Source organism: Schistocerca piceifrons, chromosome 3, assembly GCF_021461385.2.
Source record: "Schistocerca piceifrons isolate TAMUIC-IGC-003096 chromosome 3, iqSchPice1.1, whole genome shotgun sequence".
Taxonomy (NCBI): domain Eukaryota; kingdom Metazoa; phylum Arthropoda; class Insecta; order Orthoptera; family Acrididae; genus Schistocerca; species Schistocerca piceifrons.
In genome coordinates, this window is record NC_060140.1 from 908207835 (window position 1) to 908234515 (window position 26681).

Here is a 26681-nt window from a genome sequence, read left to right on the forward strand (position 1 = left end):
CGGCGTAAGCGATGAAGCGGAGCTGAAATGGAAGAGGCGTGGCGCACATATCTGTTATAGTAACTGATTATTCCCAACACACTCTGTAGCTGCTTCAAATTCTGCGGCGAAGGCAAGTCCTGTATGGCACGGAGGTGCTCTGGACTTGGATGTATGCCTTGGGCATTGAGTACATGGCCCAGGTAGGGTAAGTCCCGAGCAAAAAACACACATTTGTCCTTCCGCAAGCGAAGACCATTTTGTCGCAAGACCTGAAATAATGTTCTGAGATTGGCTAAATGTTCTTCTTCCGTCTTTCCAGAGATCACAATATCTTCCAGATAGTTTGCTGCAGTAGGGACCGATGCACAAACAGTTTGCAGATATTGCTGAAACAGTGCAGGGGCGGATGCACACCCGAATGGTAGTCTTTTGAATCGATACAAACCAAGATGCGTGTTAACCACCAAAACGCGCTGGCATTCGTCGTCCACCGGTATTTGCACGTACGCATCTGCTAGGTCCAACTTCGAAAAATATTTACCTGGGCACAGTTTGTCAAAAAGATCTTCCGGGTGGGGTAAACGAAAAGTTGCAATCACTAGATGTGGATTCACTGTAGCTTTGAAGTCCACACAAAGTCTCAATTTGCCGGAAGGTTTTGGCAAAATTACTAAGGGTGATGCCTAGAGAGAAGCCTGCACACGTTCAATCACACCTTGTGATTCCAAATCGTGTAATGTTCTTGCGACCTCATCAAGCAATGCGTGGGGAACATAGCGCGCTCGAAAAAATTTCGGTTGCGCGTTTACTTTCAGTTCCAAATGTGCTTTATAGTTTTTAGCGCAGCCAAGGCCCGGTGCAAAAATGTCTGCAAATTCTTCACATAGACGAGAAACACTGTCTGAAGGCATGGTCTGGTTCACTGATAGGACCTTACTTACTATAGACAAGTTAAACAACTGAAACAAATCGAAACCAAACAAGTTCACTGCAGAAGAAGAATGAAGGACGTAAACAGACACAAGTTTTGTTTGTCCCTTGTATGTTGCAAGAAGGCTGCACTGTCCTAACACAGGGATATTCTGACCGGAATAGCTAGTTAACTTAACATTTGCGGCACGCAAGGGAGGTGTGCCCAGTTGTTTGTACGTGTCTTTAGTGATCAATGAAACTGCAGCTCCGGTATCGAGTTGGAATGGGATCACGTTGCCATTAATGTCCAAGTCTACAAAAAGTTTATTGTCCTGCTGACGACAAGAGCGACTGTCTCATGCAACGTGAACAGACACTGGTACAGAATCACTTGCTACTTGACGGGATTTCCTGTGATGTCGACGCACACTATTGGTGGGACGAACACAGTCACTGTTAGAGAGAGTGGCACTGGGTGGAGTGGAATTAACTACATGACTGTCCATGGGCGAAGGTTCACGAGCTTGAGTATTCTTGGTTTGATTCTGATTCCGGCGTGAAGCAAAGGGCCTGGAATGGTTGTGAGTGTCCGATCTGAGCTTTTCTGGCAAACGCTCTGAACATGTCCTTTTTTTATTACAGAAAAAGCAAATAGCTTGGCGTGACGGGCAATTCTCACGTGAATGTCTAGTTGCACACCGCAGGCATGATTTTAGCACTGGATTTGCTTGCTCGCGTGGCACACGTAGCGTAGAGCTTGGCGGCAGCTGCGCCGACCGGCGCGAGGGCTGTTTACTGTTCCGTGCAGCGCGCCCAGCGGGCCGGTTAATGTGACACACAGCTGGCGAAGTTTCAAATGATTCCTGAGCAAAGTCAAGTGTGTCCTGCCTATCCAATATGTCCATCACTTGTTGAAGGGAGGGATTGACTAGTTTCAAAATCTGTTCCCTTATACGAACATCAGAAACGTTCTGTGCAATTGCATCACGTACCATAGTATCTGAATAAGGGAGGCCACATTCACACTCAAAAACACAATCCCTAGTAAGGCCTTGCAAAGTTGCAACCCACTCCCGATTAGATTGACCAGCTGTACGTTTTGTACGAAAGAACGTATACCTTTTTGCAACTACATTGACTGATTCTTTGAAATATGCATCCAATGCAGACAAAATTTCATCGTAGGACAGAGTTGCTACGTCGCGTCGGGGAAATAATTTCACTATCACACGGTAAGTGGACACGCCGACACAAGAAAGCAAGAAAGGCTGCCGCTCAATACTTTGAATTCTGTAGGCGGCGAGATGGAATCCAAATTGGCGTGACCACTCCGTCCAGCTTTCCAGTGCCGCATCAAAAGGACGAAAAGGTGGTGCAACTGCGTGTTGTGGCTGCGGTAGCGGTGGAGCGGCGGCGGCCGCATCAGTTTGCATTGCACGTTGACCCTGGACGAACTGTCCGAGGGCATCCAATAAGGCCTGCGTCTGCTGATTCTGCAAGCGATAAAATTCGAACAGTACATCTGGAGATTGTGGCGAAGCCATGACAAGTAAATTACGGTAATATAGTTAGGAACGCAGAATCCTTGGCGCCATGTGATGTGTTGGCAGAAGAGCCAACACCGTGTAGCTAGAGGAGGCCGAAATGCACGTGTTTAAGCTCACGCAAACTGGCGTGATGTCTGGAACAGGACAATGTAATTAATATAGCCAATAAGGTACGTTGTTGCTGGAATACTTAACTTTAATCCATAATTGGTGTACATCGCTCTTGACGGTACATGTTTTACAATCTCAATATTAACTGGTAATGGCGCCTTGCTAGGTCGTAGCAAATGACGTAGCTGAAGGCTATGCTAACTATCGTCTCGGCAAATGAGAGCGTATTTGTCAGTGTAGCTTCGCTAGCAAAGTCGTCTGTACAACTGGGGCGAGTGCTAGGACGTCTCTCTAGACCTGCCGTGTGGCGGCGCTCGGTCTGCAACCACTGACAGTGGCGACACGCGGGTCCGACGTATACTAATGGACCGCGGCCGATTTAAAGGCTACCACCTAGCAAGTGTGGTGTCTGGCGGTGACACCACATGTATACAGTTTAATAATTGTCTCATATTTACAATGTCATTGTATAAATAGTTTGTAAAGTGATAGTATGCATCTCTGACATATGCATGCCAGTGTCATAATCTGTATGTTGCGATCGAAAATGCACCGTATATTCAGACAAATGGATGACACTTGTGTTTCTAATGCATACGTGAGTTTCTCCTGACGCTATTGTCAGCATTGCTTCTCCGTACATATTGACTGCAACATCTACTCTCCAAATATATGGACATTAATAGGAGTAAGTGACGGATCGTACTTGGACGTCAGATTTCCCTCCATGTATACCACCGTACTGTAGAAGTAGTCCCCACTCATATCATGCATGCTGTACTCATGTACCGAATCGTTAGACATTTTCCACTTCAATTAATTTGTCAAAAGCTCTACCAGGTGCCAGGCTTACATTCACGTGCTTAGATCCGCTAGCGGTCAAATTATTATTGGTATTGGTGAATAGCAGTATTCAGGAACCACTTTGCTGAGTTTGTTCTGATGGCTGCTACTGTTGTGGCTGTGGGGGTGCAAGATGGTCTGATAAGCCCGAAAGACTGCCTCTGCGTTGCTGTGGTGGCACAGATAGTAGTAGGTGGAACTTCTGCGACTGCTGATCCAACATTTCTGCTAATACAGCATCAATGACCCTTTACGCTGTTGGATCAAAAACGTAGTTAAGTTTAACGCATAGGATATTAATAATAATTTTTCATAACACTGATAAGGGATAGACAATTAACTTCTCTTTTACTCTTCTTTTTATTGATCAGCCTCTAATGGCATTTCATGGTGATCCTTTCACTATGAAGAACAGACTCCAAACGAATGAAGAATCTCACACAGCTGGGATATAAAGAAAGAGGGACAGGGGATCTTGATACCTGTTGACCCAGTTACCTCTGCACACAAGAGCAATAGCCTCCTGTCTCAGCACCAGCCCTGCTGTTCGATGACCTGGCCACATGTTGGGGGAGAGTAGGGGCTTATGATATTGATGACCTTAGAATACTGTAACACTGGACACTAATCAGGCTGAACTAGTCCTGGGATTCAATGACTTCTCCATGTGTCGGGGCGGGGGGGGGGGGGGGGGAGGGGAGTGGAAGGGGGCTTGTCATATCTTGAGATAAGGAGAAGAATAGACCCATTGAGGTTGAATTGGTACTGCTTTACTGCTCACGCTTTGGTTGTTTTTGGCTCTGCTCTGGAAAAAAGAATCATACTGTTTGCTTCTTTTCCGGTACATACTGACTGCACCACACTTTGGGGAATGTATTATATCATCGTTAATATGAACTCTTATGAATAGTACAGCGAATCGTTGTAAAAAAGAGTATGATTATCTCTCCATTCAGATTAAATGACAGTTTAACCTTACAGTCTAACGGAACGTTTTGTAAGAAACGTAGATAGGTAGAACTAATTAATGTAGGTGGCGTACAGTCCCCGCACAAGTCACTCGCGCAGTCTATTGCTGGCGCATGGCGTTTGAATTCAAAGCCCTAGGCCAGTTCACGCGCTACGGTTTGCGTAGTACCTGGAACTGCTCTGGTTAACGTTTCACAGCTGCGGGCAAGTGCCGAATCCAGAAGCCTGAAATGGGCTTGTCCGATGTCACCGCCGTGAAAATATTGTAATATAATTCCGATACATTTTGGATTCTCTCTCTAGTTACTCTTTTGTCCTTCATTATTTTCATATGTGCGAAGTAACTGACCTGCCTTCTCCGGATTTTGTCTAAGAGTTGGGGAATTATTTGATACAATTCTTTTTTGCTTTTTAATTTGTAGTCGTCATTTTCGTCTGTGGTGTGTCCCAGAAATTTCTGCAAATTTTCCCTATTTTTCCTACTTTAAGTGTGGGAATGCATTACGCTGCATAGATAGCTTGCGGTTTTATTGCTGTATCACAGTGTCAGATGTTCGCATTAATGGAGATGGATTTTTTCTTTTTTTGTAAATGTCCTTGTGATACGCCATCTCTGTGTTCTTGATTGTGGTATTGTTTGCTTTTTCGGCCAGTCAAGTGGTTTGAATGATTTATTCGAAGGATTTAAATTTTGGAACTTCATTACTTTTGCCGAAAATGTTTTCAACTATTTGCGGGCACCTAGCCTAAAGGCTGAGCAACATAAAACAGAATCCATAACGTAACCGCTGTAGAATCGGTACATAATTTTAGAATGAAATTTTATGAATGATATATAATTTAAATAATCCATTTTAACATTATTCTTACAAAAGATGTTCAAAACGATCGCCCTGGATATCTGCGCACTTTTGTGTTCGACTGATAATATTGAAAGCCATCTGACGTGGAACGTTGTTGCCAAGACCGCTGATTTTAAGTTGAATATTCACCCTCACTTCATAAGCAGTGTGGGGATCAAAAGCATAAGGCCTCTCCTTTAAGTGACCCTAAGGGAAAATGCCACAAGTAGGTAAGTCTAGGAAACATCGAGGTCACCATCTACTGCTGGCAATTCGTATGTTTGTGAAAGCTGAACTAACGCGACTCAGTAAAAATCTGATGTGTGACTCGTTCCTCCCTCTTTTGGAAGAATCTGTACTCTTTTTCAACATCCAAGTGTGAACACAACACCTCGAAAGCTGTGAGGTAAACTAGTTTATTGACGGTCAGGTCAGAACATTCTGGTACCCCTGTACGATAATTGGAAAAGCACACCAAATACCAATTTCCTCATCGCGAAGTTGACGCTCGAATATCATCTAGTGAGGATTCCCCACCAGCTAATACTTGTTGTTCTGCGAATTAACATGGTCAGATAAATGAAAGTAAGCCCCGTGTAATATGACACATGACATTGGGTCCATCTCTCCACAATAAAGTGTCATCATTTCTGTCTCTAAGCTGGTCCTGGGTTGTTCCAAAAATGAACAGCATAGAGACAGAAGTGATGACACTTTCTGCAGAACCTAACCATCATTTTGCAGGACAGTGCTCAAGCACGTACAGTGCAAGCAGTTACTGATTAGTTTGATGGGGCTGCTAAGTGCTATACCACCTACTGCAGTCCCCTGACTTAAGGCCTCCTGAGTTCATCTCGATTCCTAAATTGAAGGAAATACTTCACGGCATTCGCTTCAGAACTGCTACAAATTCGTCGCGCAATAGACCGCACCGCTCGAACTGTCAACACAACTGCACTGCTAAGAGTACCCTACGACTTCCACATCGCTGGCAACTGGTTATACACAATGCTGGTGAGCACTTTGAAGATCAGTAAAAGTTTGAAAGACGTATCTATTTTGTACGGGCTGTAAATAAATTGCTTCAAATGGCTCTGAGCACTATGGGACTTAACTGCTGTGGTCATCAGTCCCCTAGAACTTAGAACTACTTAAACCTAACTAACCTAAGGACATCACACGCATCCATGCCCGAGGCAGGATTCGAACCAGCGCCCGTAGCGGTAGCGCGGTTCCAGACTTTAGCGCCTGGAACCGCTCGGCCAATCCGGCCGGCTGTAAATAAATACTTGACACTATTAAAGTTCCAACCCTCGTATCTGACATACAGCATAAGTGTTTTCAAAAGTAAATTATGTACCCAGAATGAGATTTTCACTCTGCAGCGGAGTGTGCGTTGATGTGAAACTTCCTGGCAGATTAAAACTGTGTGCCCCACCGAGACTCGAACTCGGGACCTTTGCCTTTTGTGGGCAAGTGATCTACCAACTGAGCTACCGAAGCACGACTCAGGCACGGTCCTCACGGCTTTACTTCTGCCAGTACCTCGTCTCCTACATTCCAAACTTTACAGAAGCTCTCCTGCGAACCTTGCGGAACTAGCACTCCTGAAAGAAAGGATACTGCGGAGACATGGCTTAGCCACAGCCTGCGGGATGTTTCCAGAATTAGATTTTCACTCTGCAGTGGAGTGTGCGCTGATATGAAACTTCCTGCCAGTTCTGGAAGGTTCGCAGGAGAGCTTCTATAAAGTTTGGAAGGTAGGAGACGATATACTGGCAGAAGTAAAGCCGTGAGCACCAGGCGTGAGTCGTGCTTCGGTAGCTCAGGTGCCGGCACGGTAGCTCAGCGTGTTCGGTCAGAGGGTTACATGCCTTCTGTAATAAAAAAAAAAAAAAACTGAGTTAATCGATCATCAACGAACCTAAACGGATGTCTTACGACGTCTGTCCCGAGCAGATGCAACGAACAGAAGCGAACAAAATGAAATTAAAAAAAAAAAAAAGTTGGTAGAGCACTTGACGGCGAAAGGCAAAGGTCCCGAGTTCGAGTCTCGGTCGGGCACACGGTTTTAATCTGCCAGGAAGTTTTGTAAATTATGTAGTTTCTCCTTAAAAATTCCTTTTATGCCGCAGAGGAATTCTTGAATAGGAAGATACCTTCCACATCACTTATTTATTGGAAGTAAGACCCACAAAACGTGGAAATAGATTGTTAATATTTCTGTAAATATAGTACGGACGGCTGAATCGTGATTCTAAGCAAACCGTGTTTATTTGCTGCATTTGCTTGCTGAGAGTTTCTACCTGTATCCTACTATACTACTTTTGGATAAATGCAAACCTCAGGTCCGTGCCAGAGCAATGCGCCTATAAACCCAGCGAGAAACACTCACTATGCTGTGGGAAGTTCGGAGAAAAATTCAATTTTCGTATGTCAAAAGTTGACGGCAATGCTGCATGCTTTCAGTTAGTTGGCAGAAATGGTCGTCCGGATACTTTATAACCACGCAGAATATGCACCGTAATCAAGGCAGGCTCATTTTCCTTGACGTGTTATTGCTTCAGCCGTACTGTAAAGGAGTCACTGTCGCAACGTAAAAGTAACAGCGCTTTTCTTGTGAGTTCTGGCAAGGAGAAAGAATTTTAACAACTCCACTAATTCGAATATAAATGCTGTTTAATGGCGCAATTTAAACACAAGTATCTTTTCCTTACCATTATGTAAATCGTGTCTTGAAAATCCCTGAGGCAGTAAAGGAGAAACTCCGGTAAGTTGTCAGTAGTGGAACTTCGCGCAAGATGGATGTCGGTAGGAAAATGATACTCGCGAACGCGACATTAGAACATAGTGGAGTTGTTTGGAAAGTTAGTAAATCAGCCGAATACTGGTACACCGGCGAAGGTAGAGTAGGTACGGTAATTAAATTTCACGTCGTACAACGTCAGCGTTCTCAGTAAACAGTCGCAAAGTATACGTTATTAGAGACTCCGCGGGTTGCGGTATAAGTGAGCCAACTAATTTGTTAGTTAATGCGCTAAGGTAACGGACATGGATTTAAAAGGTGCACCGCGCGCGTAAATCCATTCTCCAGATGGGGGCTCGACGTCCATTAGCGCAGGCCGCAAAACGCTACCCGCGATTAGCCGGCGTCGGCTCACACACCGCTGCTTTCCCCGGAGCTACGAGGGACACGTGATCTCCGTCGTGTTGCACAAAACGCTGCCCCTGAGTGTACCGCATTTAAGTGCAATTTGCATGTCGTTTGAAAATCGTTTGCAACGCTTCGACCGAAAAGTAATAATTACCGTGGCAATTTTTTTTTCTTTCCTCAGTGGAATAGCCGACAGAATGGAGCTTGGTAGCTGCCGTCATCGCTTTCGTCGTACAGTCACTGCATGTGCAAAGTGGATCCAGTTACGGTATTCTAGTAACTCTTTTAGAAAAAAATCCACCTTCGTTCACAAAACACTTTTTCATTACTGCGTATTGCATTTGGACTCTATGGGCTCATCTTCACATTCCGGTAATCATAAAGTATCAGGGGTATCAATTATCAGCACGAAAAATTAAAGTTACATAATAATTTCTTTTTTCGATTTGATGATAGATGTCAGAGGTCGTGATGCATGCAGGAATCCCAGAGCCACAGTACAGGGTGTTCAGAAATTAGTTATACAAATATGCATCATTTGGATTTGCAGCTCCTTGTGTTGACCGCGTTTGCAGTTAAAATTGTAGGATGTAAGGTCCGCCAGTTATGCAAAACACCGTTTTTTCTCAGTACCCAAACATGTTTCAGCACCACTGTGCCATCATCAGTGGGTTTCCGTTTTATTTATTCTGTAATATGAACATTTTTGTTAAATGATTACAAAATTATGTGGATGTTTAGTTCCAACAATAGTTCGCTTCTTTTAGTCGATACCTTTATACTTGGTGTGCATGAATTTTCGGATCACTTGCGTATTATTTACTACAGGTAGCTTGTCATCTGCAACCAAACGATGTTGATGAGAAAATTTTTCTGGGAGTTAATGTAATTTGGTTCGTCGGTTTACTACCTTATTTGTGGAAAATTTGTGTTATATTTACCTCACCATGATGGGGAAAATAAAAGGGCTTGCCTCACGAAAACGCAAGTCAAAACGAATATAGACGCGAAAACATCGCGACAAACCAAATTACATTCTAGATGATAGGTTAACTCCCAGCAAAATTTTCTCATCAACATCGTTTGGTTGCAGATGACAAGCTACCTGTGGTACATAATACACAACTGTTTCGGAAAATTCATGCACACCAAGTGTAAAGGTATCGACATAAAGAAACGAACTATTGTTTGAACTAAACATCCACATAATTTTGCAATCATTTAACGAAAATGTTCACATTACAGAATAAATAAAACTGAAACCCACTGATGATGGCACAGTGGCGCTGAAACATGTTTGGATACTGAGAAAAAACGGTGTTTTGCATAACTGGCGGACCTCACACCCTATAATTATATAAAAGTCACCTTTCATTGTGGAAAAGGGATATAACTGACGGAAATACTTGATACAGCAGTGAATGCAGTATATCTTCAACTATTATATATAAATGTAATACGACAAATGTCCCGTGTGCAATCAGTTCGCTGCCAAATCCTATGAAGCAAGCCTTGTATGGTGGCAACTGCTTGTGTTAACCGTTGTCGTAGCTCGTCGGTGTTTCCCGGAAGCGATGGAGCAAACACTCTGTCTTTAACGTAACCCCGTACACAGAAGTTCATTGGGGTTAAATCAGGTCATCGTGGTGGTCAGGATATTATTCCACCACGTCCAGTCCAAGTTGGCATTCTCCTACGGAGGTACGCGATAACTTCACGATGATAATGTGGTGGCGCACCATAATGCTGGAAAATAAATTCTATGCCCATAGTCTATTGTAACTGAGGCATTAGACAATGATTAAGCACGTCCAGGTACGATATTCCAGTTACTGCTGACACGGGAAAAAAGAAAGGATCGTAAATCTTGTTACGGTTTACAGTGCAAAATAACAACAATAAAAAAATACTTTAGGCGTGTCCAGTGCATGTTAGATTACGTGGCGTACTTTCTGCTCATCCCACATCCGAACATTACGCTAATTCACTTTATCGCGGCTATGGAAAGTGACTTCGTCACTGAACACAATTTTATTAAGAAAATCTTCTTCAGTCTGCATTTTGTTAAAGATTTCTACACAGATCTCTGCTCGTTTTTCTTCGTCACTTTCTCTTGAAGCTTGAAACAGTTACAATTTGTAGTGTTTGAATGCCAGAAGTTTCCATAATACCTTCCGCACGTCTTGATTTACTGCGAATGTAAAATTGCCGAACTTGTTCGATAGCTGTGCCAGAGAGCGCTGGCCGACCGTGACCCGACGTCCCATGTGATATACAGCCAGTTTCGATGAAAACATCGTACCAGTTAAAAACAGTCTGTGTCTGAGGTAGTGGCTTGCAGTATTAAGTCCTGAATTGTTTTTGAACTGTAGCAGCGGATTGGGTTCGTGCACCATTGTCTTAGGTCATGATGACTCTTGGAATCAGAGTTTTCAGGTTCTTCCATTCCTCTGTAAATAATTTCTGAATAAAAGATAGCCAAAATATCGCCATATTTTATCAATAAAAATAGCGAAACAATCACCATTTTTTAATCAGTTAACTTAGTTGTGTTAATTGAAGACTAAATATTCATGACTCGACAGCGACGGTCCTCAAATAAGTTCAGTGAACTGGCTCCATTATTCAATAACGTGTAACACACATTGTAGCACTCTTAGATTCCTTTCTTTCAGGAGTGCAAAGGTCCCGAGTTCGAGTCTCGGTCGGGCACACAGTTTTAAACTACCAGGAAGTTTCATATCAGCGCACACTCCGCTGCAGAGTGAAAATCTCATTCTGGAAACATCCCCCAGGCTGTGGCTAAGCCATGTCTCCGCAATATCCTTTCTTTCAGGAGTTTTGCAAGGTTCGCAGGAGAGCTTCTGTAAAGTTTGGAAGGTAGGAGACGAGGTACTGGCAGAAGTAAAGCTGTGAGTACCGGGCGTGAGTCGTGTTTCGGTAGCTCAGATGGTAGAGCACTTGCCCGCGAAAGGCAAAGGTCCCGAGTTCGAGACTCGGCCGGGCACACAGTTTTAATCTGCCAGGAAGTTTCATATCAGCGCACACTCTGCTGCAGAGTGAAAATCTCATTCTGGAAACATTCCCCAGGCTGTGGCTAAGCCATGTCTCCGCAATATCCTTTCTTTCAGGAGTGCTAGTTCTGCAAGGTTCGCAGGAGAGCTTCTGTAAAGTTTGGAAGGTAGGAGACGAGGTACTGGGAGAAGTAAAGCTGTGAGTACCGGGCGTGAGTCGTGCTTCGGTAGCTCAGATGATAGAGCACTTGCCCGCGAAAGGCAAAGGTCCCGAGTTGGAGTCTCGGTCGGGCACACAGTTTTAATCTGCCAGGAAGTTTCATATCAGCGCACACTCCGCTACAGAGTGAAAGTCTCATTCTGGAGAGTTATCTTATTTGTCAGCAGCGATCGGTGCAGACAGCAATCATTGCAGCTTACGGTATTGTGTGCTACAGCTCTTGCGATCGCCATATTTCCTCCACAACAGTACACTTCACTGCATTTCACACACGACAGCCCCGACCGTACCTAGCAGCATTCTAACGGATAGTTATTCTAGTAGGCGCGGCTCTCAGCCGTTCTGCCAAGTCAATAACAATCTTAAATTTTGTATAGAAATTTCATTAGCGAATCCTATCCTTAAGAGGTAACTTCACATTCCGAAAAGAACCCAGAAATAACTTGTTCAGTTCATATCTAAAGGTGTCATTGTGACTTCTCAGAATTTTATCAAAATAAATAACAATTTTCGTTAGGTTCATGTTTTTCTTACACTAACTAGCACTACCCCAGTACCCAAGTATCCCACTAGTTACGTAAGAAATTTTGTGAATTTTTGTGTCATTTCCTTACAGCGGACGACTCCAGAAGATATTAATTGCTGAAAGGTTTTCAGGCATTTGTCTTTAGGACGCAGGGAGCGTCTGCCTGACTTATGTAGTAGTGTGGGGGTGGGAATCGCATCTCACAGGAGCCACAGGGTAAAGGGTACATCTCAGATTAATCCGTTGTGCAGAATGACAGAATAGCAACCCAAACGCTCACAGAAAATGGCGACCCTGCCAGGATAGGTAAAATAAGTAAACTACTAGGATAGGAAAGTGTCAGGATAGTTAGGTACGGCAGGTCGCAGCAGTAGCACTTTGAAGAACTTTCTTTCATGTATTAAATAGATATTTGCAAAAATTGGGATCAGAATAGATACAGGTAGTGAAGAAAGCAGAATTTAAGGGAAAAGGGCGTGTGTTATTGTGTTGGAAAATTTTGCATTTTTTTACGATTTTTGTGTAGCTGTTAGGGCATAGGATTTTCAGGTGATAGGCACAGACACAGAGTGACGCAGAGACGCAGTGTGATGGAGCATCATATAAATTAGAATTAAGAAATAACATTTTTCTCCCTTTGCAAGCACACAGGTGGAGATTGGAGACTGTACCAGAGCAGACAGAACATTAGTCGAGAAGTCACAACGTTTTTGTTGTTATTGGTTCAACCAAATGGTAAGTGGTCGTACAGTTTTGTAGATAGGGTTGTGGTGTGTTGAAATAATTTCCTTGTTAACGAGAGCACAAGCCCAAAGGTTACGTTAGAGACAGGAAGTGGACAAGAAGGGGGGAATTAACCAGATAGACAGCAAGTAAACGAGCTTATTGAGAATATGACAGAAGGAGAACCCGAGAATAGGACAGACGGTGGATCAGAGAATAGGACAGTCGGGGAGCTGCAGAATCAGCAGGCTCAATTAGACTGGGATAAAACTGAGACAGATCAGACAGATGGGAATCGAAGGGACGAGAACATCGAATTTCCAGAAAATGAAACTACAGGTAGGGCACATTCTGAGCCAGAAATAGACAGCCCACGTAGGAAATGGCAAAGATTAGAAGCGAAACGAGCACAGGAAACGTGTTTGTTTGCCGCATAGTCAGGGACAGAATACGCATCAATACAGTCAATGAACCGGCAGTTAGCTAACGTTCAAAGAGAAGTAGACAGTGAGGAAGAGGGGGAACATTTAGAATACGTCGAACCTATCGTACACAATTTAAATATGCCCCAACAACAGACACAGAATTTTGCGGAGTTACGAGCGTCACGAAAAGGTTCCCTAACAGACGCAACTGTACCTGCAAACACAAGACATGCACAACAGAGAGGGCAGAATGCGGATTTGTTTGCGCCACGTAATGGTTCAATGACAAACGCAACTAGTCCTCAACACAGACAGCACGGGTTATTGCAGTTATCACAGCCCAGTAAACGACGTAACTGACCGAGTAGAAAACAATAGATAGAGAATACATAGTTCAGCAGAAGGTTGTGGGACAGGACAGGACGCGATCATGGAGATGTTACAAAAAATGAACGCTAGTATGACGAAACAGAATCAGGAATTGATACAGGATAATCAGGCTATTAAGACACAGTTCGAACAGGGTAATCAGGCTATTAAGACACAGATCCAACAGATTAAAATCCAGATGGAAGAAGGGATCGCCAGAATTGATAGTCAGATCACTCAGATAAACAAAGGCGCGAAAGAATCTAGAGAAAAACTTCAGGTACTAACACAAGGTCAGCAGCAATTACGCACTGACGTGGACAAGGTCCAATTGGACATCGTAAACGTTGACAAAAAGGTGGAACGTTTCATGAAAAAAGCCACTCGAACAGCAACACAAATTTCGGAAGAACAAGCAATTCAAAGCAAGGTCGAAATGTTGCACTGAAAAAATATGATCAGCGGATCAATAAAATAGAACTTAAAAACAAAGATCAGTTTGAAAAGCTTCGAACAGAGTTGATACAAACTATCGAAGAAAAGATCGAGACCGATTACACCTATAGCGAAACAACTGACACGTCAAGCATTAATTCAGTACACGAACACGCACCGTCTAAGAAAGTTCAAGTAGAGCCAAGGCAAGACGTAACACTCGCGCAGAAATCGAAACAGAAAACCCCGATTAAAGTAATACATGACATGCCACAGGACCAGGCACAGTATCTAGAAAAACGCAACACATACATTCAGCCGATACCAATCGAAAGACAGGCAACTGAACCAGTAAATCCAATGACACAACATAATAGCAGCACAGGTACTACACCGCGAACGACGAGAGTAGAAACACACGAACAACACTTTTGTTCACCAATGATACGATATGACGCGGATATGAGTCAGGAAATTGAGAATAGGCAGACAAGCAGTAGATTACCAGAGAATAAACACGACGACACAAGCAGTGGAAGATTATTTGAGTCCATGAATCAGCCACAAACCGGATTTATGAGTAGATATGATACAGACCACTTCCTTACCGTTAGAAAATTTCAACATTTCAAGGAAGATGGCGGTAGCTTGCATGCACGCACATTCATCGATCAGTTTCAAGTAGGCTTACCAAACCACTGGAGCGTAGCTCACAAACTTGAATTCATTTGTGCACACATGTCAGGGACAGTAGCAGAGGTGATGAAAAAGATCGCGGCTACCTGAACGTCTTACCTACAGTCCAGAACAGCATTTCTCGAAAGATATTGGTCTAAGGAGGCGCAAACAAAATTAAATACGAGTTACTTCAGATGACACCATATGAAAACTCAGGAGAGAAAAGCGTGGTAAAATTCTTTGATACAATGGACAAAAAGAATCAATGCCTAGACAAACCATACAGTAACGGAGAGCTGATACGTCTGTGTAGAATGAAATTACCGGTAAAGTATCAACAGGCGACAGTAGGAAAAAATGAAAATACCGAAGAATTCAAAGAGGTTTTAAGGGAACTTGAATTTATGTTTAAAGAAGACGAGGTGAAAGAAAGAAGAAAGAAAAGGGAATAGCAAAAGGAGAGGACTAGGAACGAATATTCCAATAATAATAATCGTAAGCCTAACACCAATAATTTCAGGCAAGTTAACAGACAAGGACAGTGGCACAATGGAGACAATTGGCATAGAAACGATAACCAGAATAATTGGTACCGAAATAGGAACGTTAATGGACACTCATACAGTCGCGTATATGGGTTTTGGAATCAAAATGTAGGCGGTCAAAGGTACTTTGAAAGCGGTCACGATGTTAGAAACAGCAACTGGCGAGACCAGGGCGCGAATAATTACCGAGGAAATTACGGTCCACAGAGACAAGAACAACAAAGCAAAGGGAAACCGGAAGTAGAAATTAAGCCACCAAATCCTGAAAAACTCGAAGATTGACGGGAAAATCCGGAAGAGGTTAAGCAAACTGACGTCCACTCATTAAAACAATCAGAAAATGACATTCGTGTTTTGGAAGTAGCTAGATCAAAATTAGAAAAAACTGAAAATAGCCAAAATTCAGACAAACAAGGACTTATGAAAATTTCCGATAAAGAGTCAGCACCAGATTCACTTGAATTATGCTACATAGCCTGGGAAAACAGCATATAATGGGAAAATTCGGAAAGCGAGGATGAACTGCCACCACTTCCGTGTATTAAAGAATTAAGCGATGAAGAATTGTTACCCGGACTTAGCAATATATTTGACGAGAAGCAAGTAAATGAACGCGATAAAACACAGCAGGAGGATCTGCAGCGAATTGACGCATGGTGCAGGAAATGGCAATTGAATCTCAATGTAGACAAGTGTAATGTGCTGCGAATACATAGAAAGATAGATCCCTTATCATTTAGCTACACAATAGCAGGTCAGCAACTGGAAGCAGGTAATTCCATAAATTATCTGGGAGTACGCATTAGGATTGATTTAAAATGGAATGATCATATAAACTAGATCGTCGGTAAAGCAGATGCCAGACTGAGATTCATTGGAAGAATCCTAAGGAAATGCAATCCGAAAACAAAGGAAGTAGGTTGTTCGCCCACTGCTTGAATACTGCTCAGCAGTGTGGGATCCGTACCAGACAGGGTTGATAGAAGAGATAGAGAAGATCCAACGGAGAGCAGCGCGCTTCGTTACAGCTTCGTTACAGCTTCGCGAAAGACTCTGCAGGAGAGACGCTCAGTAGCTCGGTACGGGCTTTTGTTGAAGTTTCGAGAACATACCTTCACCGAAGAGTCCAGCAGTATATTGCTCCCTCCTACGTATATCTCGCGAAGAGACCATGAGGATAAAATCAGAGAGATTAGAGCCCACACAGAAGCATACAGACAATCTTTCTTTCCACGAACAATACGAGACTGGAATAGAAGGGAGAACCGATAGAGGTACTCAGGGTACCCTCCGCCACACACCGTCAGGTGGCTTGCGGAGTATGGATGTAGATGTAGATGTAGAGCAGAGTATCCTAGATAAAAACAAAACACAGACGCCACGAACACAAAAGACGTATAATGTATACAACATGGGTGACTATGAGGAGATAGAGACAGAAAGAGTACATTCGGGAATGTTTGGAAATGAAGGAAAAGGAGAGACAGGAGCTCGAAAACAGACGAAAAGAGGTAGACAGGTCGCAAACGGTTTTGCTCACGGAGTTAACACCAAAGCAAACACAAACACTAAGGGAAGGTACAATTATCCACAGGTTAAGCTATGAATCTGTAGCAGAGGATTTGATGCAAGAAAAGGAAATCGTAACTTCCACAATTATACAACCTGTTGTGACGTAACAAGACTGTTACGCCACACTGAAGTAGCCGAAAGAAAGGCACGCGTACACACACGCCGACTGGCGTCAAGTCTGGAACAGGATAACTATTGAATGGTAGCAAGAAAAGTACGTAGCTGCTTTATACTTAACTTTAATGACTCCTTGTGATACATCTCTCTTGACTATACAAATGCGACTCGTAAGATACATGCACTGTTACAATTGGCGCCTTGCTAGGTCGTAGCCATGGACTTAGCAGAAGGCTATTCTAACTGTCTCTCGGCAAATGAGAGGAAGGCTTCGTCCGTATTGTCGCTAGCAATGTCGTCGTACAACTGGGGCGAGTCCTCGTCCGTATCTCGAGACCTGCCTTGTGGTGGCGCTATGTCTGCAATCACACAGTGGCGACACGCGGGTCCGACATGTACTAATTGGACCGCGGCCGATTTAAGCTACCACCTAGCAAGTGTGGTGTCTGGCGGTGACACCACACAACCCATATTGAAGATAAACATTGGTGACATCACGACACAAGCAATCATAGATAGTGGGAGTCAAGTGACGGCTATATCAGAAAGCCTATTTGAAAGGTGCTATAGGGTGAAAAATTACCGATTTTAAGGATAAAAAGGATAAGAGTTTTTGGTACCTTAGAAAAAATGCAACAGAACTGAAATACGAAACACGTCTTTCATTCAATTGCCAAGGTTACGAGTTTGAAAACAATTTTATAATCGTACCAAAACTTACGGCTGATGTGATAATCGGTGTAGATTTCATTAATGAGCGTAAGGTTCACATCTGCATACCACAAAGCTTCGTAACAATAGATGATGTAATACTATACTTTATTCAAACTTTGAACGATGAAAAAGAACAGGGAAAAGTAAAGCAATTGCATTTAAGCCAAGAAGGGAATGAAATAGAGGAGGAGAGACACCCTAGATATAAGTTTGAGGAAAACCTTGACCCACTCACACCAGAAATAACAGAACAAGTTCATCAAGAAATTAGTAAGAAGATAGAGGAAATAAATGATATTTCGCTCCACAGTAAAAACAATTTAGTAGGCATATTGAGATCATATGCGGAGGTATTTGCTCCAAAGACAGGTAGCATTAAGGATTTTCAATACAAATTTGAGGTCGAAGAACATAAACCCTTTTGTGTTCCACCTTATTCCATACCATATAGTTATCGAGAGCAAGTATTTCTTGAAATCAGAAAAATGTTGGATGATGACATAATGAACCAGCCAAGTCACCATATAATTCAGCCTTACACATTGTAAGTAAGAAGGATGGGGGCATACGTTTGGTACTCGATTCAAGACAAATAAATACAATTATAATTTCGGAAACAGATAGACCAGAGAAATTGGAAGATTTGATTCAGAGTTTTCATGGAGTATAGATTTTTTCATCCATCTATTTGCGTTCAAGTTTTTGGCAAATAGAATTGGAGCCTTCATGTCGAAAATACACAGCCTTTATTGTCTTTCGTCGTTGCTAACAATTCAAACGTTTACCGTTTGGCCTCAAAATTTCGTCAGCTGCCTTTATTCGCGGTCTGAATTCTATATTGAATCTCGACATACTTCAAAAAATTACTTGCTATGTGGACGACGTTCTTGTGCGGAGGCAATTTGGGCAGAACGTAATTATATACTGGATAATTTCCTAAAAATTATCTAAAAAACGTATCATTCGAAAATTTTATCACAAATGCTTTAAAAAATTTATCTGACGAACAAAATAAAGATCAGACCCTCCTCAAGATTAAACACCAATTTTCCGATAAAACCAACACAGAAATTAGAAAAAATTACTTAGTAAAAGATAATATCCTATTTTTCAAACGTAATTATGATACTGCACAATGGTTAGCATGCATCCCTGACCAAATTATTAATAAATACATTTGGTATACACACTTTAGCAGTGGACATTTTGGACCCAAGAAATGCTATCTAAAAATGAAACAAACAGTACACTTTCCAACTATGGAGCGACTTAAAAGTTGTAAAAAATGCAAACAGTCAAAACATGTGACATATCAAACCAGATCCCCAATGTTTCCAGTTATCCCTGATAAATTAAGACAGATTGCTGCAACCGCTATTTATGGTCCAGTACCACGATCAAGGAAAGACTTCACCTACATATTTGTTGTAATTGAACTAGCATCAAAATGCAATACACTTACACCCTTAAAGAAAGCCACTGCCTTTACAATTAGTAAAGCACTTCAAAAGGACTTTATACAACAAGTTGGGAGAGTGAAAAGAATCATCTCAGATAATGGGCCCCAATACAGATCAGTGCATTGGAAAAACACATTAGACAAATTAAAAATCAAACCCAACTTTATTTCCAAATATAAACCAAGTGGAAATCCGGCCAAACGTACCATGAAAGATTTGGGAACACTTTGTAGACTACTTCGTAGAAAGAACCATTGTACTTGGGACCAGTATCTACGAGACTTCCAAGAAGTAATTAATGAGACACCACATAGTACCACGACTTATCCACCAATTATAGTATTAAAGAATATAGATCCACCAGAAAAAAATAAAAGAAATCATTAAATTTGCAGTTATTCCCCGAAAGCAACATAGACAAATCGTCGCTTCACCCCTACAAAACATTCGCTCAGCAGCAATGAGAAGCTAGATCACTCAAGACAAATCTGCCACAAAGAAACGCTTCACACTGGGCCAAAAGGTATTCATAAAAACTCATTACCTTTCACATAAGAGTCAAAATAAATACAGAAAATTTTTTGCAATCTATAAAGGGCCAATGATAATTTCCAGGATCGCTGACGAAAATGCCATAGAGTTAACGAATCCAAAAACAGGTAAAAGTATTGGCATCTACCATGTGAGCCACCTAAAAGAATGTGAATGAAAGAAATGATAAAAGAGAAGAAAGAGGAAGAGACAGAGGGGCAATCCCAAATCGTGTACTAACCACTAAATCAAAAAATAAATTAAGAATTAACAAAATAACACATTAATTAAAAGAAAAAGAGATACAATACACACTAACAATCTCTTGTAGTATCAAGCACACTACAACATGCACTCAAACAATAAATGGTACACAACAATTAAAATAATGAAGAAGTGGAAGGCTATAAAATGATAGATATAGGCTTTAATTAAATTATCATATGAGAAATAAATAATAATTTTCTTCATTGCATTGTATAGAATCAAAATCTCTTGTTGTCTGTATGAAACAAAACATTGTAAAAAATTTCTCTACACGAAAAATGGACATCGCCACCAACACCAATCACAAGCTCCCTTAACACCAGATGCTTCGAGATAGCGACAGAGAGGGTACAGACATGTTGAGAAATCACTTAGGGCAATAACAAGAACATGAAGACCAACGCCACACTGGAAATGCAGGTTGCAACCGGGTTGGACTTCAGGAGGACAACATGCAGCACGGACATTTCATATGTCACGACACTGCTACACAACGGAATAGTGGGGGAGAATCATAATATGAAGAGACGACAATGAAGGTACAAAAAATTACTAAGATCTACAAACTCATCAAGTAACATTTGGAAAGGGAGTCAGATCCTACAAATCCTATATCACTCCTACACTAAAATTCACATATTCCTAGCCCAAGAAGAACAGAAGAACGCAAGAAAGAAGAAAAGAACAGAAGATGCACGATACCTTTCTCTCCTATCCAACAAAGCAAATTGCTACAAACGTCTTTCCATGAACTTTGAGGCATGGCAACTACTACAATCACCTCTCCAAAAATAAACCTTGAATCGTCAAACAAATACAAGCGAACGGCAAATGGAACATTAAGTAATACCAACCAACATTATCTAGAAATAGATTCAGCAAAATGAACAGTATTCGCCCTATCACGTCATCAAATTGCCATACCGAACCTGGTGTGAAGTACCAAGACGTCACAGCACAATAATGTGTGACGATTGTCGGTAGTCAACTAGAATCATCGAACTGCCATACCGTCCCAGGTGTGACGGCAAAGGAGTACCAAGACATCACTGTTGATGCAGTAAATCACAGTCATCATCATTGGTTAAAAGTACCACTCCATGATGACAATGTCAACAAGTAAGACCTGGCATCGCATGCTAGAGTGCTTCTCTCATGATTTGTGACACCCATGCGAATGAGTCGTCGCCTTCCAGTATTTCAGTGGGGATCGTCGAGCACAGAAACTGACGCAGCACAAAACGAAAAAACTGATAAAATACAAATGTAGAGTTAAGAAAATAATATATTTGTAAATTTTTTTTCCTTTTTGTAAAATTAATTATTTTATCATATATGTAAAGCCCATAATATGATTAGAGACTTTAAAATATTATGTAAAGAACATTAATTAGTATAAGTAGATAATCTCAAAAAATCCCTGTAAAGTCAAATTAGTTTTTCATATAAAAAAGGTTTTGGTTAATCATAGGTTGGAAGAGGTTAGAATAAAGAAAAACACTTATACACTCGTAAAACAGTGACGCAGATATTGCCTAAATAAATGAAACAAAGTCACAGAACAGAGCTTTTGCAAACATTCATGTGAAGCTTAACTAAAGAAAAGATATAACCACACTAAAATATGATACACTGTACACTAAAGAGTTTAGAAAAATTAATATTGTAAAAACAATTTTTGGGAAATGAAAAAGAAAAACAGAGACACGACTGGAAACAACAAAGAATAACAACCTTTGTAAAGTCTATATTTGCCTAACAACAAACCATAAATTGTAGAACTAAAAAAATAGAAACAAGAGCTATAAAGAAAGCATTAGAAAAAAATTGTTAAGAATGGCTGAGAAAAGTTTATATGAAAATCTAAAAGAACAATTTTTGCCTGACTTTGTCAATGTTTTCCTCGGCATTGACAAACCACAGACAAAAATTTTGTCAGAAGGAGGGGGTATGTAAGACGTCGTGGTCTCCTGACCTACATTGTTTACGTATTCCGCCCTCACAATCATATTCCACACATCAAGGCTCTTCATTCGAACCCAAACTCGATAAGATAAAGTCAATGTGGGTATGAATTCATGTAAACGATATGCAAATAACTAGTAAACCGCAAGTGCGCACCGAGATTGAAATACTCAAGGCTGGCGTACACACACACATTCAAGACACGACGGTCGCAGGGGCTTTTAGTTCAGGAGAGGCTAACCGCACGCTGGGGGGCTGGTCCCTTCAGAGGACAAGTCAACCTATCTACATCCGCCAGCGACTGCATTTGCCCGAGTGAAAGGGAGAACGACCCCATGTTTGGCTTAAAAGCAAATTCTGCTACATTGTGTGGGAGCGCCCAGCCTATGCATTCTTTACAAACATAGCACGCAGTTTCAGAGGTTTTCACAGGGAGACAGCAAACGCCAAACGCCGATGCTACAGATTTTGGGATTGGTCGCCTTAAACGAAACGTCATTCTTTCGTTTTAGAGGAGCAATGCTGATTGGCAGACGATATTCCTGACGTCTTGAGCTGAAAGAGTAATGGAAGAGACCAAAACATATACCCCTTCACGTCTGGCGTTGAGAGGGGACGTTTCGTTGTTGCTCTTGGAGCGAGAACACGTAACGAGAACGTGTGCGCTCGTACGTGTACTCAAAGAGCGAGGAATAAGTCTCTCCTCAGTACTTCACTGGGAAAGCACCTCTGTCGAGAGCGAATCGGACCGCAACTCTATACTGAGTCCTTACGATTAAGCATTGTTCACTGTGTTGGCTGTCACACTTATTGTGCGGTGTGAATGGACAGAGTTATCGTTAAATGCCTGCGAGCGAATTTTTGAGTATCATCACGGTGGACTGGTTATCTGACTGGTCTACCACGCCAATAGCTAGACTAGGGGCGAATAGGAGTCCTTGACTTCATCAAGGCGTAGGGAGAGTTTGATTGGAGATCAAGATAGAACGAGAGTTATCTTATTTGTCAGCAGCGAGCGGCGCAGACAGCAGTCATCACAGCTTACGGTATTGTGCACTACAGCTCTTGCGAGCTCCATATTTCCTCCACAACAGTACACTTCACTGCATTTCACATGTGACAGACTCGACCGTACCTAGCAACATTCTAATGGATAATTATTCAAGTTGAGTAGGTGCGGCTCTCAGCCATTCTGCCAAGTCAATAACAATCTTAAACTTTGTATAGAAATTTCATTAGCGAATCCTATCCTTAAGAGGTAACTACATTCCGGAAAGAACCCGGAAATAGCTTGTTCAGTTCATAACTATAAGTGCCATTGTGATTTCTCAGAATTTTTGCAGAATAAATAATAATTTTCGTTAGTTTCATGTTTTGCAAAAAAATGTGCAAATGTGTGTGAAATCTTATGGGACTCAACTGATAAGGTCATCAGTCCCTAATTTTTCACACTGCTTAACCTAAATTATCCTAAGTACAAACACACACACCCATGCCCGAGGGAGGACTCGAACCTCTGCTGGGACCAGCCACACTGTCCATGACTGCAGCGATTAGCCCGCTCGGCTAATCCCATATGGCAGTTTCATGTTTTTCTTACACTAACTAGCACTACCCCAGTATCCAAGTATCCCACTAGTTACGTAAGAAATTTTGTGAACTTTTGTGTCATTTCCTTACAGCGGACGACTCCAGAAGATATTTATGCTGAAAGTTTATCAGGCATATCTCTTTAGAACATAGGGAGCGTCTGTCTGACTTCTGTAGTAGTCTGGGGATGCAAATTGCATCTTGCAGGAGCCACAGGGTAAAGGGTACATCTCAGATTAATCCGTTGCACAGAATGACAAAATAGCAACCCACATGCTCACAGAACTGTGGTAAGCATTCCTCTTTTTATTATATATCTGACTTTCGTTTTTGTGGCATTCATAATGCTGAACACTATTTCGACTATAGTCTTAGAAATAGATAGTGACATCAGCAATAATCCCAATGCAGGTAACTCTTTGGAATTCACGAGTCTCCAACATTTTTATGGAGTAGAACTATTTGCCAAAATGTGTACGAACTTGTCAACTGTGGCCTCCATAAATCTCAGCCCAGTTAGCTTGATCAGCGTACTGAATCTCGTAATATCCATATCATTGTTAAGGAAATATCCATGAAGGTCAAAATTTTGTACTTCGTTTTGATGCTTGTGACAGGCATATCTTAGGACTGAAATACTGCAATTTCTTAAAATGATTCTCGTTTATGGGCAACTTTTTGGTAGTTGAAAAATTAATATTTTAGTATAGGGCTTTTCTCTGATTTGCAATTGAAGTAAATTACCCTCTTAGATCATCATGTTTGATAATAAACGCCAACATTCTGAAGCTAGGTCAGTACCTTTGTTATCTGTATATGCTACATCCCTATACAGAATCAATTATTACTTGCAAATCATTTTACACAAACTCAAGTTGGAAAACGGTTCCAGCTAGTAACATGTTCAACATTTTAACATTATTTTAGGCATCTCAAATTTTGACATGAGTTTTGCTGACAAATTCCGTGGACTTCATTTATCTAGAAGATACTGGGTGTCAAAATTGTAAAATATACATAATTGATATGATCTTGCAACATCTTATTTAGTGTCCTTGCCACAAGGCATTACTCTTTGTCTACTACAGTTACTTCTTTATAGTGTTACAATACTATGATTACTACGTTATACATACGTAGCCACCTGGTTGTGCTTAGCTGTATAATACTGTAAAACATTTTCTCATTATTACTGAGAATTTTAAATAATATTTGATATTCTAGGTTCCATAATGGACTACAATAAAACAATTTCCCTGCACATAAAATCTAGATTTACAGGAGGCGGCATTGTCAATTTAATGACAAATGCACCGACCTAAGCGGATTTATCATTATCTTTTCTGAAGAGAGCAAAATCTGAATTCTGTACCCCACATAAATTTCTACCGCCTTCATTCCCATCCCTACCATTTTATTTGTATCCAGTGACAACAAATACAGATGTAACTTAAGTGGTTCATGCTAAATCAGTGATGTTGCTTCCTGAACCTCTAGTAACTCAGGGAATTCTATAGTTACTGACCCTTTTTGCCTTGTTGTAATATCTCTCTCGTCAGTAATTAATGAGTAAAGCTCGTTACCAATGTCTTGCAATAAAGCATCAAGTAAACATGGTGTAATAACATGTTTGATGAGAGCACTGCATTTGATTGTGTGAGTTCTCACAGTGTTTCCTCTGATTATCTTGTTTATTAAGACTCCTAGATGATCAACAGTTTTTACTGATGAGTGCACTGCAGCTATTAACAGCTCTTTCTCCTTCCCAGTTTTATTAATGATCCCTGCTCTTTTGCAGGGTGCTGACTTTTAATTTTTGAGTCATGAGATTTCCTGGTTACACGGTTCTTCATATTCGACTTGTAGGTGCGTAGATACTTCCTATAAACTCTGAAATAGGGTTGTTCGAAGCTATTAGCACCTTTTGAATTGCCAGTGTGCGACTATACGCCACAATAGTGTATATTATACTCGAAATTAGTGTTTAGTCTTATAATCTCTTAGTTTACCTACAATTATTTAAGAACGCATCGCAGCTGCGGAATTAATAAAAAATGTAGGTATTATATATCTTTCGCCCTGTACTCTGCTTCCCATTCTAGTCGATATTTTCCAAGGATTATTGGTGCTTGAATTCAAAAGTAAACTAACCATAACCCACACTCCACAATTTCTTCTCTATACGTGGACGTAAAACTGTTAACTGCTGGGTCAGCTTAGTAGCAATAGGCGAAGACAGGGAGATGTGAAGTTTATTGATACTGGTCCATGAAAGTATGCAAGACTAGCGCAGGTAAGAAGATAGACCCACTGTTTCGGTCGTGCATATTTTGTTGTGCATTAAATAATGCAGTATCGCCCATGAGAACTATACGGGAAGTTTCTGTATGTAGACTCGGTCTCGTTAGCAGTGATGATCCAAATGAGAATTGTGGTGTGCGTACTGTAAGACCTTCGGTACACACACCATCAGATTATTTGACTTGTCGCTCTAACGAAGTAGGTGAGTGTCAGCAATATGTCTCGTGGTCTTATCATGGCATGTTTATCTTCTGCCGTTAGGTCAGACGATAGAAATGTCACTTGCACGCTTAGAGTAGCAGATTGACGGTGACCAACTTTAAACAGAACTTGATTAATTTTCACACACATTTATTAAAATAATAAAAAGCGTAGATTTTACGTAATTTGATTCTGGATGCTGTTTACAATTGACAATCTGAAGTTCCTTTGGTCTTGGTACGTCAATCTTATTCTCACATATCTCTGATACTTGTACTTGACAAAGTGTCTATACATTTCTCTTCATGGCTATGTACAGGAATATGGTAATCTTATTAGGCGTAGACTGAAACTTGACTACAGACTAATGCAGACTAATGCAGACTGGTACAGACTGGTGCACACAAATACAGACTGGTACAGACTGACTAATCGGAGGTCTGTACACTCGTTATAATACCTCGCGCGTTCAGGTATCACTGTGCGAGTGTGATCCGCGAGGAGGAAAGGTTCTACGTTGGCAGTAATCTCATTGGCTGCGTTACATATTAATACGCGGATCGGCGGAAGCTGAATTTGGTCCATCTTTATGGCAGCGCCATCTCGTAGTGCGGAGACGGACGAGCGCTGCGCCTGCGCTGTTGTGCTTAGCGGGGCGCGCTCTAGTG